The 22,278-nt window shown below is 34.5% G+C and overlaps 1 pseudogene; it reads left to right on the top strand.

Annotated features, from left to right (window-relative positions):
- LOC125821772 (uncharacterized) overlaps positions 1-21,863 on the top strand; it is a 22,182-nt pseudogene extending 319 nt beyond the window's left edge.
- Positions 21,864-22,278: the final 415 nt, after the last annotated feature.

Raw genomic sequence — 22,278 nt, forward strand, 5'->3', positions numbered from 1 at the left:
GTAGTACCTCCAACTAATAAGTTACATTGCCAATCTGCTTGGATATCCTATAAGGACCAATATATTGGGGACTAAGCTTCCCCTTTTTACCAAATCTCATAAAACCATTCATGGGTAAAACCTTCAAATAAACCAATCATCCACCTCAAACTCTAAGTCTCTTCTCCTAACAATCTCTTCTCCTAACATGAGTGTAGGATTTCTAACGACTCTACGTTGTTTTCAACCTTTCTTAAATAATATTTACTTTTTCCATAGCTTAATGAACCAAGTATAGTCCTATCAACCAAACCTCACCAACCTCAAACCATCCAATAGGAGATCTACATCTTCTCACAAAAAGTGCTTCATAAGGAGCCATCTGGATTCTAGAGTGATAACTATTGTTGTAACCAAACTCAATGAGAGGTAAGTGATTATCCCAATTTCCCTTGAAATCGATCACACACGCCCTCAACATATCCTCTAAAGTCTAAATCGTAGGCTCTACTTGACCATCCGTCTGAGGATGAAAAGCAATACTCAAGTCACCTTCGAACCCAAACATTTCTGGAAAGACTTCTAGAATTATGTAGTAAATTGTGCAACTCTATCTGAAATGATGGACAGTGGAACTCCATGAAGTCTGACTATCTGTTGAATATATAATATAGTATAATCTTCTACTGAAAAAGTAGTCTTTACTGGTAAAAAATGGGTTGATTTAGTCATCCGATCTATAATAACCCAAATCGAATCATGCTGCATGCGAGACCATGACAACCCATTAATGAAATCGATATTGATAATCTCCCACTTCTATTCTGGAATATCTATGTTTTGAGCCATACCACTGGGCCTTTGGTTCTCTACCTTGATTTTTTGACAATTCGGGCATTTAGCAACGAACTCAGCAATACTCTTGTTCATACTACTCCACCAATAGTGTAACAACCCAGAAAATTTTTCGAACTAAGACTCGAACCGTTCATCATAGTGAGTGAGATTTTACAAGGGAATTAGAAATTTATTAAGGTTAGGTCACTAGATGTAGCACCTTGAGTTCCAAAAAGAAATAAATTGGAATAGAAAAATCTGAAAATTTGCAAGTTAAGATAAGTATGAGTTTTGGGTCGACTTCAAACGATCATAACTTGTAGCTCAGGATGAGTTATGTGTGCTACCAGATACCATAGGAAATATCTTTGAATTATCTTTCCAACGCCACCGAGTTTATTAAGTTTTTAGTTAGGATGAATGATATATGCCCTTTTTAAGTCAGGCTGTCCAAATAAGGAAAGTTAACCGAAAATAGTAAGGCGTATTTTGGTCTTTTCCTTACCCAATCATATTTAATGCGTTTTTATTAATGTTTAAGGGTATAATCTGATTAGGTTCAGTTTTATAATCCTAATATATGCCTAGGGTTTTAGTTGAGATTTCAAGAAGAGAAAAGAGAAGAAAAGAGGAGAGGATCAAGGCGTTCGTTGACGTTCTTGAGTTTGTTTGCGGATTTTCGCCATGAGTTTGATCTCTAAGAGGTATGTAAGCTTCCATAGTGTTGGGTTAGTTCACTCACATGCCAAACATGTTATTTTCAGCGTGATTTCATTCTCAAAAGTTGAAGGATTTAAGTTCTTCGTAGGTGTTCTTCAAGTTTATTCTAAATCTTATTTTGTTGGGGTTTTGATGATTTCTTGAGATGAAAGTTGTTTTTTGAGTGTTGTTTTGAGTGGATTAGTGTTTAATTAGGTTGGGTAATTGAATCGAAGGAAAACTTGAGAAAAGAAATCGATTAAAAGCGATTAAGAATCAGAAAATGAAAGGCGAAATTCGTCGAACTTGTTCTGGGGAGAGGCTGAGGCAGCGCCCCTACAGTGAGCCCATATGTAGCCTCTGAAGTTAGGGGCAGGAGGCTCGTGCATGGAACACGCAAGGGTCTCTTGCCCCTACTCCTTTTCCATCGATTGTCCCGTTTGAGCTCCTTTGAAGTGTATTTTCACCTCTTTTGATTTTAAACACTTTAAACTACTTCCGAACACTTAGAAATCATTCCTAACATGATTCATAACCTTGAATTAATAATTAAAATTCAAGGTAAAGTTAAGAGTTGAGTCTTGAGAGTTCTTCCAAACATTTTGAGAGAGTCCTTTTGAGGAGTCTTCTACAATTTCTATAACTTATTTCAAGACTCGAGTAAGTGAGCATGAGAGTGAGGAGAATGTATTCATGAGTCTACACTTTCACCTAGATCTTTCATAGCATGAACCATAACTCTTGAATTCATAATTCACATTCAAGAGAGAGTTAAGAGTAGAGTTCAAGAAAGCCTCTGAGTTCAATTGTGAATCCTTTGAGATCCATCATCGATTTGAGTTAAGTTTTGAGTAAGTAAGTATGAGAATGAGAAGATTTGTATACATGAGTTCCTTATTGATATTTTTACCCTTAAGTCGAGTAGTTCATTCCCATAAATTCCGCATGAACTTTATATGTTGAGTACCTTTAAGAGAAGTAGTATTTTCAAGTTCTAAGTCTTGAGTATTGAGTTCCTCATCCACTGTGAGATTATATTTCTAATCATGAGACTATTACATGTTACCCATGAAGTCCTTCATTTGAATTGTTCATACCCATAATTCCGCATGAACGATATAAGTCGAATAGTCTTGAGATGAGAAGTATCTTTCAATCCTTGAGTTGAATAGTTCATGTTGATAATTCCACATGAACCCGTTAAGGTGAGCATTCTTGAAATGAGTAGTATCATTGAAGTTCTTGAGTTCCAAGTATTGAGTTCTATCTATGGTTATTGAAAACCTTGCATTGAGTTGTTCACGTCCATAATTTTGCATGAACCATATTTTAAGAAGTCTTTTACAAACGTTTTAACTTTGTTTTAAGACATAAGCTTTGAGTTGAGTAAAGAGTCAGAGTAAAGTTCATTTCTTCAAAGATTATACGGGTACTAAGTATTCCCAAGAGTTAAAATGTTTTCACATTTGAGCTAGAAAGGAAACGCCGATTTCAAAGAGATCTTTTAAGCTAAGTTTTGAGTAATTATCTCAAACCAAAGAACGAATATTTTTTTAAAAAACATATGAACTAAGTATATTTTTGGGAGTAGTATTGAACACCGATATAGGGATGCGAGTTCATAATAACTCAAGTCTCCATAAACCATGTAGCCCTCATGGGTAGTAAATGATCATAATTTTTAGATGATTCCTTAAGTGCTTTTTAGCATAGACTAGTGGATCCACTTAGTTAAGGCGTTCAATATGACAGCAAAGTATAGGACAGTTCTGGCAGCGAGGGCAAGACGTTGTATCATCACTTAGGCTCATAATGGTTGTTGTTGGTTAGAGAAACTCCCATAGAGTTATATTATATTTTTTTATATATAAATGGTGTTGTTATTGTATTCTTCAATACACTGAGTTGCTTTCTACTGTTTTAAAAGCTTTCATATATTGCATGTATATTGTTGCTTTATATTGAGTTGAGTATCCAGAGTTGAGAACCTAGAGTCGAGTATCATATCTTTGAGTTGAGTATCTAATCCTTGAGTTGAGCATCTAATATCTGAGTTGAGTATCTTATTCTTGAGTTGAGTTGAGTTGAGTGAGTTCAGAAGCGAAGTATGTTCTCTTTTTAATCAAGTTCTTATTCAAGATTCTTGAAGAACGTTGCTCTTCCAGGTAAGTAAGGATATCATAGTGTTGGACTAGTTCATCCTCACACCCTACATCTGCTTTCAAATCAGTAAAAGAGAAATCTAGGATTCTACCCCTATATTTGAGTATTGTTGAGATTAGTTGATTTTGAGTTCTTGAGTTCATGTTTATTTCAAAAGTTCTATGCCTAATTGTCGAATTTCTATATTGTTATTGAGATCCTTCATATCATGAATCATAACTCTTGAATTCATAATTCATAATTCAAATTCAAGAAAGAGTTAAGAGTAGAGTTCAAGAAAGTATTTGAGTTCAATTGTGAATCCTTTGAGATCAACAGTTGATTTGAGCTGAGTTTTGAGAAAGTAAGTATGAGAATGAGATGAGTCGTATAAATGAGTTCCATAATGTTCTTTAGACCCTTGAGTCAAGTCGTTCATGGTCATAAATTCTACATGAACTCCATACATTGAGTATCTTATTCCTAAGTTGAGTTAGTTGAGTGAGTTGAGAGAGGTAAGTATGTTTCCCTTTTTATCAAGTTCAAGCCTATGTTTATGTTTTAGAATTCCCCTTACATGCTCGTACATTCCACGTACTGAGCCATTTGGCCTGCATCATTTCATGAGCAGATACAGGTATCTAAGGTCATCAACAGGAGCTTCATTGATACCACATGGAGTTCGAGTTAGCTATGGTGAGCCTCCTTGCTTCCAGAGGGTTCCACTTGTACTTTCGGTTATATCATTTGTTAGGATGTCGTGGGTCTTTTTCCGACTTCCATCTTTTTCAGTTAAAGGCTTCATAGATAGACAATAGAGTTTTAGAACTCTCCTTCATTTATTTTGTTAAATGTTTTAAAGACTTGAGTTGCCTATTTCTGGCGAGTTGAATATACTATTTTATTCAGAGCTAAAATTTTGTAATTCAGTTTCATTGAATTTTATTCACTTTTTAAGATTTGTATTCTTGAGTTAGTCTTACACTTGTAGTCAGCCAGGCTGAGGGTTTGCTTGGGAACCAACAATGGTTCTGGAGTACCGGCCACCTCTAGGGCCTAGGCTCGGGTCATGACAAAGACTAATGGGTGTGACTGGATTCAAGGGTGAGTCAATTCTTTCCGGGTTCCATGAATGTTTCTTGTTTAAGTCCACTCTTTTTGGACTCAGACTATTTGTTTAGGTTGTTTTGTTTAGTTTTCGGGGTTGCGCCCCCTTTTCATAGACTTGTTAGTTAATCAGAGTTTTGGTACAATGACTTTCAGTTCTAGGGATTGAATTTCCTCATTAGTTATTTTGTTAGACCTTCAGAGTTTATTGGAACTCCGTAATTTCTTTTAGTCATTTAAACCTGCTTCTGTATCTTGAAATGCTTAGTTTTTTGTTAAGTTGCTTAGTTGAGTTGTAGTAATGGTTCTCCCACCCGAGGGCTAGTGTGGGCGTCAATCACGGCGATTTGGGTCGTGACAACATGACTAATATTTACCACAAAAATATGTATACAAAAACATAAACTTTATTTCTATGAAATTTTACCTGTAAATATTACTACTTCTGTTTTTTTCCACATCTAAAATATTACTAATATAAAATCAAATTGTAAAAAACAAAATTATATAACATAAAATTATAATTGATCTACAAGTGTTATATATTATGATTTCTTATCAAGATTAAATAAATACTTAAACTAATTTCCAACTCCCTTTAAGTTTTCCAACACTTCATATATAAGTTTTACTTGAATAAGGAGACAATGTTATACCACCATAAAACTTTAATTAATCATTTCTATTTATATTTGATAATCATCATTAAACATTTAAAATTAGTAAATGTTATACTACCTCATATTATTGTCCTATAACTTTAAATTAAAGGATAGATAGCAAGAAGTATATATTCTATATGAGTTTAATTATAAGTATATAATTATAAGTTTTAAACTTGAAGAAATAAAAAGAAGATGCATTGGAGACGAGTCAAATCTAAGATAAATAAATTAAAACAGATGAAAGAGCAATTTAAAACACTTATCTATTCTATATGAGTTTAATGAGGAAAAATACAACACAAATATGTCAAGTGAAAGGTTATGATGTTGAAATTTAAGACCTACAAATTGGACAAGATCTCTTCCCGTTTAATAACCACTGCTTTATGCAGCTTGCGTGATATTCATGTTGACATTCAAGAGTGTTAATTGTCTCATCATTCTCATATTCACATCGACGAATAACACATATTTCTCCTCCATTATTCATGTCATAATGAACTCTTGTTTTCATAATCTCTTCAATCTTCTTTCTTATCTCCGGATATTGCAATATGTCATTAAACAAAATTCTGAAGGGATACAAGCGATTATGAGTAGTGTCATCCATCACTGCAGGATAGAAATTCTCCAAGTATGGTCTATTATGTGCATTAATATTATACTTATTTGGATCAGTGAAATTTGTTGAAACATAGTAATATGGCAGAGCTTGATGATTTGAACTCATCATAACACTAAACAAATGAACTACTTTTTTTTAATGAAATAGAAGTGAGTTATTTTAGAGAGCAAATAATGCTAATTACGAATTTATAAGTATGAGAAATGTTAATTTATAGAGGTAATTTAAAAAATTAATAGCATAGTACGAAGTTACCATAATTACTAATCATAATTTAGATAATTTCATATATATCTTTATTTTTCGATTCCGATTAATATGTAACCTTTTTAGGAAGGATTGTACTTAAAATAGAAAATAGAATTTTAATTAAACACTTCTTATTTCATGACACATTCAAAAGAACGCTAACAAATAGTGTATCTAAGTAATTCTAGGAGTTTTTTTTCTTTTCTATTTTTATATTACAATTAATATTTAATATCATTAGAATAATAGTGTAATAATAATGTTTGAACTTTTTGTCCTTCATTAAAAGACTCTGCTTTAAACAAAATTGCCTTTTCACTATTTTTTTAAAAATTATTGTACTATTAGTTTAATATTATTAAAAACTAATCGAAATATTAATCCTAAAATAATTGGCCAAAATCGTCTATGGATAGGTTTAATTTAAGGCTAATAATATGAGCACACGGGACCTAGGATCACGAGTGACCCCAAGCTAACCCTACTGGCATATCATAAGCATACTTAAAGATAAACTAAATCAATGAGTACTGTGCGGAAGCTAATCAATAGATAATTTGAAAAGATGGGGAATACCAATAATAAATTTGAATATAAAAATACTGAGAGTTTAACAACAACTGAAACGTCAAACTAATATACTAAAACTGAATCTAACCATGTCTAAAAATAGCCTCTAACTGAATAGAAGTGCTAGAACATGCCCCAGCTAAATCTATCAAACACTGAAACTAAAACTCAAAACAATGGAAACATGTATGTCGCCCTCGGAGAATGAGGACTTACCAATGATACTGTTGAGCAGAAGATTGGGAACCAATCTATGTGTGATCTGGAAGCTGAGAACCTAAACATACATCATGAGAAGACGTAGCGTAGAGTATGCGTCGGTACTTGAAAGGTACTGAGAATGCAGGATAGAGTAAAGTTGAACAATAAACACTATAACTGAACCAAAGCATATAACTGAGCAATGATATGATATAAGCATGATGCTAAACTGAGAATACTGAACATAAATAATTGAATGTAATGACCAAGTTTATAACATGTTGAGTCTGAATCTGACTGTAACTGATAACATGGTCAATGCAATAAGATCTGACTGTAAGGGAGCTAATAATAACCGACATAAAATCATATGAGCTAAATGTGGAGTCTGATGTATACGCTCCATCTAGAGGACTCAATATACCTTGCCAGAGGTATAGAGGCATGACTGGCGTGATCACTAAAATGATACCCAAAGAGGGGACTTACAGCCTACAGGGACTATTCGGGCACACTGAACCCTAGTCCACTCGGCAGTAAGCTACTCCCAATTGATAATGTAACTAACAATTTAGGACTGAATTTCAGTAATATGGATAGCTCAAAATACTAACATGCAAAATCTCAGAATGCAACAATTATAACTGATAATGTGACATTAGTAAACTGAAGCATATATATCTGAAATAACTGACCTAGGATATGTAATTCATGGACTAAAAGAAATACATGGCTAGGGTTTTGAATTTCTTACAAGAAACAAAGTTATAACGTGATATCATGATTTAGATCATTCTAACAACTAAAACCCAATAATTTCTAACTTTCAAGAAACCCTAGGTCTAGATAATATCAAGGGAATCAATATTCTGACTAAAATCTAGGGACCTAATGGGTGAAAGGAACCCACTAATGAAATCCACATACCTGGTAATGAAATTCATGGAAAAATATTTTGATTTTAGGGCTGGAACTTATGAGAACTCGATGCGCTCTTGAACTAGTGGTTGGTCGACCTTCTCCTTTGTTTTGCTCTAAGTTTGATGAATTTTTGGTGAATAATTGATTAGGGTAGGTTCCAATTTGGTTTCTAGGCAAAACCTGACCAAAACCACGTTGTTTAGGGTTAAACGACGTAGTTTAGGGGTCCAACGCTTAAGGAAAAAACCAAACGACCACTGACTAAAAAGTTGTTGGGGTCTATGACGGACTAGATCGACGGATCATTGATGGACTGACGGTCTATGCTGGTTAGTCGTCGATGGGATTCTAGGATTAGATTCCGGGGGTCTAACCCACGGCCCTGGACCACGGACCATGGCCTAACCTATGTTCTGTAGGTCCTGGCATGGGCTATCCCTTAGCTGATTTTCTCAGGGTTCTGGGAGGGGGGTTTCAAGTGGTGAACCATGGACCACCAGAACGGACTGTGGGTCACCCTACGGTCCGTGGGTTGCACCTGCAACTTCTGAAATATCTGCATTTTGGTATTTCTAACATATGGGGTGTTACATTATCTTCCCCTTAGGAACATTCATCCTCGAATGACCTCTAAACTAGCTTGCTAGGGAGGGAAGAAGCAACAATCCCTACCACTAAGTACAAAAAACTGATTTCTATTTGAACTAAGTTCCAAGGACATGCAAATACTATAACACCCCAGAAATTTTTTGAGCTAAGACTCGGACCGTTCTTCTAGTGAGTGAGATTTTTTGCAAGGAATTTAAAATTTCTTGAGTATTAAGGTCGCTAGAGGTAGCACCTTGAGTTTCAAGAAGAACTAAAGAGAGTTCATTCAAGTCATTCCTAAGTTTCTCTTAAGTTTTGGGTCATCTTCAAACAACCATAACTGCTAGCACATAATGTGTTAGGTGAGCTACAAGATATAAAATTCAAACCCTTCGATTCCTCTTTCCAACGCCACCGAGTTTGCTAAATTCTGACCTCTGAATAAAAAGTTATGACTAATTTACTGAACGCACAAACCAGGCAGCAACTCCGCGATGGCTTCGCGTTACAGAGCCAATACGGACCTCACTACCTGGTGAAAAATCATTCTGACTCCCAGCTCATTTTAAGTATTTATTTCAGGGTATTTTAGTCCTAAAAACCCTTAGGACGTTATCTAAGTTTCCCTAAACGAGTAGAAAATCAATTTTCTTAAATCAAACCCTCTCATCCACTCCAAAATTTTACGCTCAAGAAATTCAAGAAACGCTAAGGCTGGGGTTCATCTTTCAAGATTATTCCTTCAATATCTGCAAGAAGATGGTTCTTTCAGGTATGTAAGCTTCCATAGTGTTGGGTTTGTTCACCCACACGCCAATCATGTAAATTTCAGCGTTAAGTTCGTTCTAGAAAGTTGAAAATCTGATGTTATTGTTATGTGTTCTTGAATTTGCTTTCATTCTTGAATTGGGCTGAGATTTAGGAGTTCTTGAGATTATTGTTTCAATTTATAGAGTAGTTTTGAGTTAGATTCTTGTGTACATGTGATTGTTAGCTGAATCTAAAGAAAAGTTGAGCAAAAGAATCAAATTTAGGCGATTTGGGTTAGAGAATGAAGAAGAGAAAAGTCGGGCAAATCTGGCACTTGGCTCTGCGTCTCGAACCTACCCCCCCATTTTCATAATGTTGTCTTCGCATCGCAGAGAGGTCACAGACCTCTCTGCCTCAAAAGTTATTTCGCGACCAATTATTTTAATGCATCTCTGCGTCGCGAACTAGTTTCCAAACAGTGAATTTTTTTATCTTTTCTCATGTTTAGATATCTAAAATCAATCCTAAACATCATGAGATCTTTCCTATCAAAAATCACAACCTTGAATCCATAATTCAAGTTCAAGGTATAGTTAAGAGTTATGATTTAGACAATTCTTTTGAACATTCTAAGAAAGTCTTTTAAGTCCTTTTGAGGAGTATTCTACAATTTCTAACAACTTGTTTCAAGACTCAAGCAAGTGAGTACGAGTGAGTAAAATGTATTCATGAGTCTACTTTATCATTACAAGATTCTCACACCATGAAACATAACTCTTGAATTCATAACTCACATTCAAGAGAGAGAGTTAAAAGTAGAGTTCAAGAAATCCTTTGAGTTCAATTGTGAATCATTGAGATCAACTATAGATTTGAACTAAGTTTTGAGGAAGTAAGTAAGAGAATAAGAAGAGTCGTATACGCGAGTTCCATATTGATATTTTAACCCTTGAGTCGAGTCGCACATGCCCATAACTTCCGCATGAACTCCATCAATTTAGTATCTTTGAAAGGAGTAGTATCTTCAAGTTCTAAGTCTTGACTATCATGTTCCTAACCCTTCCGAGATTATAATCCTAATCATTGGACTATTACCTATTACCCATGAAGTCCATGAGTTAAGTTGTTCATACCCATAATTTCGCATGAACATTATAAGTTGAACAATCTTGAGATGGGAAGTATCTTTGAGTCCTTGAGTTGAGTAGTTCATGCTCATAATTCTGCATGAACCCTCTGAGTTGAGCATTCTGTAAATGAGTACTATCATTGATGTTCTGGAGTTCCAAGTATTGAGTTCGATCTATGATTATTGAAAACCTTGGATTGAGTCATTCGTGTCCATAATTCGGCATGAACCATATTTTAAGAAGTCTTTTACAAATGTTTAAACTTCGTTTTAAGTCTTAAGCTTTGAAGTTGAGTAAAGAGTAAGAGTAAAGTTCATTTTCTTTAAAATGATATATGAGAACTAAGTATTCCCAAGATTAAATGCTTTCACATTTAAGATGAGAGGAAACTGAGATTTCCAAAAAAGTTTTGAGCAAGAAAGGGAACATCGATTCCAAGAGAGCTTTTAACCTAAGTTTTGAGTAATTATCTCAAACCAAAGAAAGAAGTTGTTTTAAAACCATATGAGCTAAGTATATTTTTGGGAGTAGTATTCAACACCAATATGGGGATGCGAGTTCATATTAACTCAAGTATTCATAAACCATGTAGCCATCATGGATATTAATGGGTAAAACTTTTTAGATGATCACATAAGTTAAGCTAGTGGATCCACTAAGTTAAGGGTTCTATATGATGGCAAAGTATAGGACAGTTCTGGCAGTGTGGGCAAGACTCTATTTCACCACTTAGGGTCATTGTGGTGGTTGTCGGTTAGAGAAACTCCCACAGAAACTATATTACTTTATTATATAAGTAACGTTGAGTTTGTTATTACATTTTCTATAATGAACTAAGTTGTTTTTACTGTTTTATAAAGCTTTCCATATATTGCATGTGTATTGTTGCTTTTTATGGAGTTGAGTATCCAGAGTTGAATATCATATCTTTGAGTTGAGTATCTTATCCTCGAGTATTTCTGAGTTGAGTAAGTTTAAGTAGTTTTGAGTATCCTTGAATATTCCTTGAGTTGAGTAAGTTTGAGAATAGCTAAGTATGTTTCCTTTTTTATCAAGTTTCAAGCGTATGTTTATGTTTTAGAATTCCCCTTACATGCTAGTACATTCCACGTACTGAGCAATTTGGCCTACATTTTTTCATGATGCACACACAGGTATTTCGGATCATCAACAAGAGATTCGTTGAGACATCCGGGAGTTCGAGTAGCTATGGTGAGCCTCCTTGTTTTCGAAGGATTTCATTTACTTTTCAGTTTAGTCAGGATGTTGTGGGTCTTGTCCCGACTTCCATCTTTATCAGTTATAGGCTTCATAGATAGTCAGTATAGTTGAGAAGTTTGTATTATTAATTTATTTTATTAAATGGTTTAAAGACATAAGTTGCCAATTTTATGGCGAGTTGAATATATTATTTTTATTCTAAGTTGTTCATTTGAGGTAAAGTTTTGAAAAGTTGGGTTTATTGAATTTAATTCGGTTTTAAGCTTTTGCATGCTTAAGTTAGTCTTTCGTTTGTAGTCAGCCAGGATGAGGGTTCGCTTGGGGACCAACAATGGTTCTTGAGTGCCAGCCACGTCCATAGAGTAAACTCAGGTCGTGACAAATACCCTGAATATGCAAGTACAAACTGAAGGAGCATGATACTAAGACTGAATCCACGCAAGAATAACTGAAAAATTGAAGAGGAACTATTACCTTGTCACACCCCAAGCCTACACCCTGGGCGAGACTGGTACTCGAGAACCATTGATGACCCCAAGCGAACCCTTGGCCTGACTTACTTGCTCAGTGGAAGACTTAAACACAAGAATATAATTTCCAATGATGAACTCATGAAATAACATAGAATGCCTTAGAAAAAATATTCAACTAGACAAGATGGCAACTCAAGTCTCAAATCATAAGATAATAACAAAATATTGACAAATGAATTAACTAACTGTCTCCCTATGAAGCCTCTAAAACTAAGATGGATGTCGGGACAAGACCCACGCCATCCTAATGAACTAAACATACTGAAATCAATACAAATAATCCTCTAGAAGTAAGGAGGCTCACCAACAACTCTGGTGCTCAACTAGAATCAACGATGCGCTGGATGCTGAACCTGTTTACTTATATCTGCATCATAAAAATATGCATGCCAAATGGCATCAGTACATTGAATGTACGAGCATGCGAGGGGAATACTAAACAAGACATAAGCTTGAAAGGAACTGAAAGAGCAAACCTGGTCTCAACTCAACTCAACTGAACTTAACTCATTTCAATATAAAGCAGTATAAATAAGTGCAATATAACTATTTTTTTAAAATATGGATAGCAAATCTGTGTATTTAGAAATACAATAATAACTCTGTATGTATGCAATGATACAATGTAAACTCTGAATGTATATAAAAATACAATTAACTCTGTGTACATAAGAATACAAAATACGTCTATGGGAATTTCTCTAACCGACAACCATCACTTATAAGTTATTTTGATGATACAATGTTTTGCCTCACGCTGCAAGGGGCGTCCTATACCTTGCCGAGGGTATAGAATCTGACTACTAAGTGGATCCCCTAGTCTGTGCTAAAAAGCACTAGGAATCATCTAAAAAGTATGACCCTTTTCTACCTATGGTGTCTACATTGTTTATTTGGGCTGGGAGTTGTCTAAACTCTCCCCCATATTGGTGCTGAATACTACTCCCAAAATATAATACAGGCTCTTACGTTTAAAAACATACTTCTTTCTGTGGTTTGAGATAATTGCTCAAAACTTAGCTCAAAGGCTCCTCTTGGAAATCAAAGTTTTCTCTCTTCCTTAATTGTGAAAGCATTTATTCTTTACTGAAAACTAGTTTAATGGCTCTTTTGGAAATCAAAGTTTCCTTTCTTGTTTAAATGTGAAAATATTTTAATCTTTGGGAATAGATAGTCCCAATATAGTCTTTTGAAGAAATGGACATCAATATTTACTCTTTACTCAACTCAAAACTCAAGTCTTAAAACAAAGTTAAAACATTTGTAAAAGACTTTTGAAAAACTCTATGAACATCTCTTGACTTGACTCTTAACTTTGCTTGAATTGAATTATGGATTCAAGGCTCATGATCTCATGTTATTGATGATATCATGTTGTTTAGACGTACCTTAGAGTGTAGGAATCAACTAGGAAACATAGGTACGTTTCAAGGGAATTAGTACGGAAAGAAGTGGGAAGAATTAGAAGACCTGGCGTCCCTAGTGCTCTGAGTGGCATTGGGTGGCAGACCCGAAACATCAGAACTGAATTTGGGGAACACAGGCTGGTGTGGCACCCCAGGGCCCCAACTACAAGCATGTTCTGGGGCGTTCTCAGTGGCGCGGTGCCCTAACTACATCCCTAGGTGTTTGACGATTTTTCTTGCTCATTTTTCAACTCTAAACCCTCAAAACTCAATTAGGTCATTTCAAAAACACTTAGGTTCGACTACATAATCAAAATATGCAAGAATCTACTCAAAACGACACCTAATTTCATGAATCTAAATCAAGAACTCCTAAACAACTACAACAATCAAGAACCCAATGGAAACTTCAAACAAATCCATCAAGAACTTAATTTCTAAACATTCAAGAATCTAAATTTGCTGAAATAATCATGATTGGTGTGTGGGTGAGCTATCCCAACGCTATGTGATCTCACATACCTTGTAGGGATCAACCCTTGGCGAAATCCTCAAGCAAAACCTCAAGAACAATGAACTTTGGCTATTTCTCCTCTTTTCTTCTTTTGCGTTCTTTCTCTAAAAACCCTAGCGTGAAGTTTTTGAGAGTGTAAGCCGAACAAATTCAATTTAGACCCGTAAGTAATTAAAAAAAACGAAATAATTCAATTGGGCAGTGAAATGACCACAATACCCTTCTAAAATCCGATTTTGACTTTCCTTATCTAGACAACCTAACTTCAAATAGACATATCTCATTCATACGAACTCGAAACTAAGCAAACTCGATGGCATTGGAAAGATAATTCAAAGATCATTCCTATAGTATATCGTAGCACACCTAAATCATCCTAAGCTAAGATTTATGGTCGTTTGAAGTTTACCCAAAACTCATACTTAACTTAATTTGGTCAAATTTCAAGCTTTTTTATTCTTTCCAAAAATGACTCTTTCTAATTCTAGCTCTTTCTAGTTGTGGGGTGTTACAATAGCTACCTCTTGGGAACATTCATCCTTGAATGAGATCAATCTTAGCAAGCTAATGGTGTAACATCTAATATTCAGTTCAAACGCCCAACAAGCAAAAATGCAAATACAACATGCCAACTTATAAATAATTACCAAGAAAAGGATTAGTACCTTAATTTGGATCTTCTCTGGATTTGAAGAGATGTGGGTATCTCTTCTTTATATCCTCCTCAGCTTCTCAAGTTTCTTCCTCAACAAACTGATTCCTCCAACGAACTTTGACTGATGCTACCTATTTTGTTCTCAACTTGCAAACTTGGCGATCTAGAATCTGAACAGAAATCTCCTCATAATATAAGCTATCCTTGATTCCAATATCTTCAGTTGGTATGATCAATGAAGGATCGCTCATACACTTCTTCAATATGGAGATGTGGAAAACCAGATGAACTGCTGCTAACTCTTGTGGTAGCTCTAACTCATACGCTACATTGTCAATCCTCTTGGATATTCTGGAAGGACAAATATAGCAGGGACTAAGCTTTCCTTTCATACCAAATCTCATAACACTCTTCATGGGTGAAACTTTCAAGTAAACCCAATCATCCACTTCAAACTCTAAGTCTTTTCTCCTAATATTTGTATAGGATTTGTGATGACTTTGAGCTGTTTTCAACCTTTCTTGAATAACTTTCACCTTCTCCATAGCTTGATGAACTAAGTTTGGTCCTATCAACCCAACTTCACCAACTTCAAATCATCCAATAGGAGATCTGCATCTTCTCCCATAAAGAGCTTACTAAGGATCCATCTAGATGCTAGAGTGGTAACTATTGTTGTACGCAAACTTGATGAGATGTAGGTGATCATCCCAATTACCCTTGAAATCAATCACACAGGACCTCAACATATCTTCTAATGTCTAAATAATGCATTCTGCTTGACCATCTGTCTGAGGATTAAAAGTAGTACTTAAGTTCACCTTTGAACTCAAGCCTTTCTGGAATGACTTCCAAAACTATGCATTAAATTGCGCCCTCTATCTGAAATAATGGAGATCGGAACTCCATGAAGTCTTACTACCTCTTGAAAGTATAACTTGGCATAGTCCTCTACTGAATCAGTAGTCTTCACCCGCAAAAGGTGGGTTGATTTTGTCATTTTATCAACAATCACCCAAATAGAATCATGTTGCATGTGAGACCGTGGCAACCCAGTAATGAAATCCATATTGATCATCTCCCACTTTCATTCCAGAAGTTCTACATTCTGAGCCATACCACCTATTCTTAGGTGATCTGCATTAACTTGTTGACAATTTGGGCATTTAGCAACGAACTCAGCAATACCTTTGTTCATACTATTCAACCAATACACTTCTCTCAAGTCACGATACATCTTTATGGAACCCGAATAAATTGAATATCTGGAACTATGAGCTTCCACCATGATCCTCTCTTGGAGTTCATCCACCCTTGGTACACATTACCTACCTTGATACCTCAACATGCCATCTCCCCCTTATTCAAAAGCCATTACTTTTTGTTTATGAACATTTGCCTTCAATTCAAGCAAAATAGGATCTTGGTCTTGTTTCTCTTTCACTTCAGACACTAATGATGATTCATCCCCATTCATCACCACTACTCCTCTTTTTGTGGAATCCATTAGGCGAACTCCCAACCGTGCAAGCCTATGCACATATTTTACTTGTTCTTTCTTCGCTTCCTCAACATGGGTAGTACTACCCGTAGATAATCTACTCAAGGCACACTACAAGAAAATGGATTTTTAACGACCAAATTTCAATGAAAGAATATAATTTCGGTCGTTAAAGGTATATTTATAACGTCAAAAAAAAAAGCCAGCCATTAAAAGACAATTTTAATGTATTATTAGTACAGCAACAATATCCGCACCTCAAAATTTTTATACCCAAACGTTACTAATAAAGAAATTGCACATTTTTTTATTTTCATCTTTTATTTTTCACAAAAGACTTATTAGTCCCCTCTATTACCCCACCCCTACTACAGGTCTCCCATTACCCCCACCCCTACATCCCTTCTGTTAGAGAACATAACCAAGTACATCAAATTTTCTGCACACGCAATTCCACTCCCCCACCCCTCCGAAAAGATGCGTTCAGCAGAACGTGTCTTCCAACTCCTCTGCTAGAAATAGAGATACCTACGGGAGTGAATAACATAAATCCTTAATTAGAGTGACTCTTAATTTCCAATGCAGAACTGATTTGTTGGAGAAAAATCAGCAAAATAAACCACAATATTGGTTGTACCGTTCCTAAAATCCAGGTTTGTTTGCAAAAATTAAGCTATAGCTCTCTATTGAAGGTCTTTATAAATGAAATCAATATCTATTTTTTCTAATTGCAGAAGTCACCTCTTTTTTTTACTTCAAATTTCACCTGAGTTTTGCTGGTCTTTGCTGAAATTTCACCTGAGTTTGCTGGTCTTTGCTGCGTGTGATTGTAACTTGACATATTCTTGGACTTTCCTTCCCTTCAAGGTAAGTTTAGGTTGTTTTGACCATGAAGTGTTATGTGGATATTCTGATTTTGACCATTTTTGAGTTTATGTTGTATGATTCATAAGTTTTTTTAGTAGGTTATTGGTGCACATGCTCTTAAATTATGCAATATGTTTGTGGGTATTAATGTGTGTACTGTTGGTAGCCTCGATTGACAATCAAAAGACGTCGCAATAATGAAATTATTGAATAAATTTGTTAAGTCTCATAATTTCTAGGATAAAATTTCCATTATAAATTTTGATGTAGAGATAAGGTTTTCTTATTCCTGTTTAAACTGACCCCTTTAATTAGGTCAACATGTTCCTTAATGTAGAATACAGGTAGTTTTACATTGGATCATGACGATTTAACTCCCTTTAGTATTTTGAAACAAAACATGTTTGTTTTATTAGGATGTTCAACAACATCTACGGTGTTTGATCCAAAACAGTACTTGTGTGATAGCGGTTCGGGTTCAAATGTATGCAGGGGAATGTATTCTTGTAAATGGGTGACTGGGACTGGGTTAGAACCAAATAATCCAATTTGAACATGTTGGGTTTGTGATCCACCAGTTAATGTTGGTTCAGGTTATGGTTTGAACTTGCCTTGGCTTTAGTGTTCTTCGTATTCATCGATATATAGTTTTGGAGGTGATGAAGGAGATCCTATAAAATGGGAGTTTGGGATTTCTTTGTTATATAATGATTCATAATATGTTGATGAATCTTGCAAGAACTGTGAGGATAGTGGTGGATCTTTTGGATTTTCTGGTGCAGATGAGTCTTTTGCTTGCATTTGTAGGAATGGTGTCCTAGAAAGGTATTCATCCATTTCTTTGTTGAGCAATAAATAACTCATGTTCTAATAGGAGTGATAGCAACATCTTGATGTTGCTATATCAGAACCTCCTTGTTTATATCTTTACTAGTCTATAAAGGTTAACATCATTGTAACTAGATCATTAGCTACAATTCCCCTTCCCTTTCTGGCCAGCATCTTCAATCTCTCTATTTTCCTTCATTTTGTAGCTTATTTAGTGTAGTTGTTGCCTTGCCATTACAAATAGTTTTAGTTGGTGAATAAGAAATAATTTCTCAGTATTCATAAATCACTCTCCACTAGCATCTCCATTAAATACAATTCTCTTTGATCCAATTGTTGGCTTTGGTTTATTATGTTACTGAAAGCGAGTGCTTCATTGTTTGAAGTGAGAAGCAAAGCGAAGTGAAGCTGTAGTGCTTTTTTAAAGCGAAGCGATGCTATGGTGAAAAATGTAAGTGCTTCAATCCAGAAGTGGGGAACCAATTTCTCGCTTTTCTACTTAACTAAGGTTGATAGTAACTAGGGCTTTTTTTTATTTCGAAAAAACATTTCGTGCCTTCTTTCCAAACATTTCCCTCTATTTCACTTTTCATGTTGTGACATTCTTTCAAGTGACTACAAGTTAAGTTTCTCATCTCTTTTTTTTTTTTTCTCTTCTTATTTTCTCTGTTTCTCTGGCTACATTTATTTTTTCAACTGCGTCTGCAATTTTCCCTGTTTTGTTTTTTCCTGTGTATAGTGAATTATATTTGATTTTTATGTATCCTCTGAATCCAATACGTATGTGAGGCAACATAGATGGTGCTGCCATTTAGGATAAACTTTTATGAAAGGGAAATATCAGAGTCATGGCGAAAGCAGCATATAGTATCACCTGCAATTGCATGAAATTCATTAACATAGCACTAAACAAGCACAGTTATAGAACATCTAAGTAAGAGGACAATTAGAACTTTGTATTCTTAATACGATAAATAACTTTAAACATTTAATGCAAGTGATTGATTAAAATTTTAGCATTTTGTATGACTAAGCTGAAGAATTTAAGAAGCCAAACTCTCACTAGCTGAATTAATGGACGAAACTTCTCCATTTGAGTAGAGATAGAGATAGGCTGTCATGCTAGTTGGCACAATCATGGTCATCCAGGTAAAACACTGCAATATATAAACAGAATTTGGATAAATTTTTATTGTGTATCTTCAAATAGATAATACACAATATTTTAGTAGAACATTTTGCAGTAAAAAGTGTCATATAATTTTGGGTAAGAGAATAACAGACTATTAAGAAAAGCTTATCATACCGAGGATACAAGAAACTGCATATTCATTTTAACATTTGAAACGTATCCAAGAAGGGTTGTCAAAGAGTACCATAGCACAGTTAGATATAGTTTAGCCTAAATGACAGCACCAACTGTGTTGCCTCACATACGTATAAGATTCAGAGGATACATAAAAATCAAATATGATTCAATATTAACATGGTTTCCTTCTCTTCTTCTATAATCTTCTCTGCTTTTTTTCTCAGTTTCGCAATCGTTTTCTCTACTTTGTATTGCTTTCTCTGTTATGCTCTGTTTTGGTCCATATTCTGCAATTTTTCCTCTGTTCTATAATTTTTTTTATTGTTCTGTCTATGTTCTCACTGTTAAGTTTTCATTTTTTGGGTAAATTATATAAACTTGTTAGTTTAAGAATTGAAAGATTTTCTAAATATGTTATTTCTATTGAGTTCTTGGTTATTTATCTATGCATATTTGATTTTTTTTATTTTTTTACTAAATAGTGCTTTAGTTGAAAAAAGTGTGTGCTTCGCTTCTTGCTTTGGTGAAGCAAGACCTTGTCGCTTTTTTTGGCTTCTTGCTCTCCAAAACACTGCTCTTCCAGCATTGCCATTTCCTTAGAAATAACTATTATCCTAGGTGACAGCTTTTGGTGGTCCATGGCTCGGGCTGGGTCGACTTTTCAAAATTTAAAAGTATGTGGTACTATAAACGTGATTAAACTCTTCTGTTTACTGTTCAAAATGTATAGCCTGCTAACGATTAAAAAATCCATATCTCTGTTTAATATAATTTTAGATGTGGGAAAAATGTTGTATATTAATCTATCAAATATAAAATTGCACTAAATCAATACCTATGGTTAACGAGGTTTTTCATGTGGAGTTTTGATTGTGAATACATGTTCTTTCCCTATGTATCATCTACTTTTACAATCCAGTTGCTTGTTTTCCCTGAAACTCCGAAGTCACTGCCTCTCTGTATCATTCTTCCATGTTAGTACCAGAGAATTCACCTAACAAATTTAACAGCTTTGTTACCCATGTTATTTCCCAATCATTAAGTAGCCTCCAGAAAGTCATATTCCAACATTGTAATGACCATATTTCTTGTTTGCCACACTTAGGGCTAATACATCCTTTTTTTTCTACATGTATTTTTTCTTTCATAAAATGGATGAACTCTTTGAAATAGGCAATGTATATTATTGGAAAGACTATACTGAAATTATGTCTATATGGTTGCATGTGGCCTGTTGATTTTTATAAGCTCTTTGTTGTATTTCATATTTTCTTTTCTGTGAAGTGTATCTCATGTTCATATAGTTATTTCTTGGTTGTTGTAGGCTTTGATTCCAAATATGTTGGTGGTGGTGCTTGTTATTGTTGTTGAAAGTGTCTCCAAAACTATTCTTTTGAAGGCTCTCTGTTGATTTCATTTGTAAGGTACGCTTTTTTTTCTTTTTCTAAACCTTTCTTCTTTACTGATGTGTTTTTGAAAATATTCCAAGTATTTGTCTCAATTTTTTTGGCCATTTGTTATGCTATGTTTTTTAGTCTAGCTTTATTGGCCATTTTTTAAGAGGTACTGTTGGTTGCGATCTTTTACTGTGTTTCATCAACAATGGTATGAGCATCATAAAATGTTGAACTATCACGCACTATCAAAACTTTGATGTGTTCAATATAGGTAATAATAAGTTCACTACTGTAACAAAATTTAAATGCTACAAACCAAAAAATATAAAATATTTCACCTTTTTTCTTAAGTCTTTACATACTCTTCTTCTAATATAATCAGATTAGATTGTAGGACCTCTCTAACCTTTGTTTATAGTTTTATAAATTTGTTGTGAACCTACTTTGTATATTCAGTTCATAACCATAAACGTAGAAACTATTTGGTCTTTTACTATTGATGTTTAGAATATACCTGAAAAAATTATTATTTTGAAATATTTGGTCTTTTACTATTATATGTTGGATTTTCTTGAATTGCTAGTGTTTTGTCATGTAATTTGGACTATTCCAATTTTTGTAACCTTTTTATTACCATCTTGTGAATATTTATGCGTGTTTCTTGTGTAAGTATATATTAAGTGTTTGTTTCTTTATTTTTTGTTGTAATACGTATATAACTATATGCATCTATTGTGTATGAATGTATAACTCTAAAAGTAAATATCTAATTAGTACTATTTTGTTGTTATACTAATGTACTATTATATCTATTTTACATGCATGGAGATAATGGCGCCTAATAAACAATGGATGGAACTCATTAAAGATAGACTTGCTATTGCTTATATAGATGGGGTGGGACTTTCTTGGATTATGCTTTTACAAAATTAGGAGAACCGCTGTTGATACGTTGTCCATGTATTAAATGTGGTAATGCAACTTCTAGAACACGTGTTGTAGTTAGGTTACATTTAATAGTACATGGGATAATACCAAGTTATACTCTTTGGTATCACCATGGGGAGATGTCAGGTGAAGAACAATCAAATTTTGAAAAAATAGATGATAATGACATTGAAGAGGATGATGGTGAGGATGAAATTGATGGTTTGCTGAGAGATTTGTAGCCCGATTTTAATGGAGATAATATGAATAATAGTGGTGATGATTTGATGGAGGAGGAACCAAATGATGAAGAAAAAAGATTTTATAGGCTATTGAAAGATCTTGATCTACCATTATATGAAAGTGCAAAAGTTTCTAAGCTTTCTACTTTGGTTAAATTGCTTCACCTTATAAGTATTGGTCATTGGAGTAATGAGTCATTTACGATGTTGTTGAAGTTTTTGAAAGATGATTTATTCTTGGATGGAACAAACTTGCCGGATTCGTATTATGAGGCGAAGAAGGTAATTCGAGATCTTGGGCTTTCATGTAAGAAGATTGATGCATGTAAGAATGATTGCATGTTATATTGAAAGGATGATAATTGTCTCCAATCTTGCAAAGTTTGTGGTGTATCTAGATGGAAGTATGATAAAC

The sequence above is a fragment of the Solanum verrucosum genome, unplaced genomic scaffold, assembly GCF_900185275.1.
Source record: "Solanum verrucosum unplaced genomic scaffold, falcon-dt-bn FXZP01000210.1, whole genome shotgun sequence".
Lineage (NCBI taxonomy): Eukaryota > Viridiplantae > Streptophyta > Magnoliopsida > Solanales > Solanaceae > Solanum > Solanum verrucosum.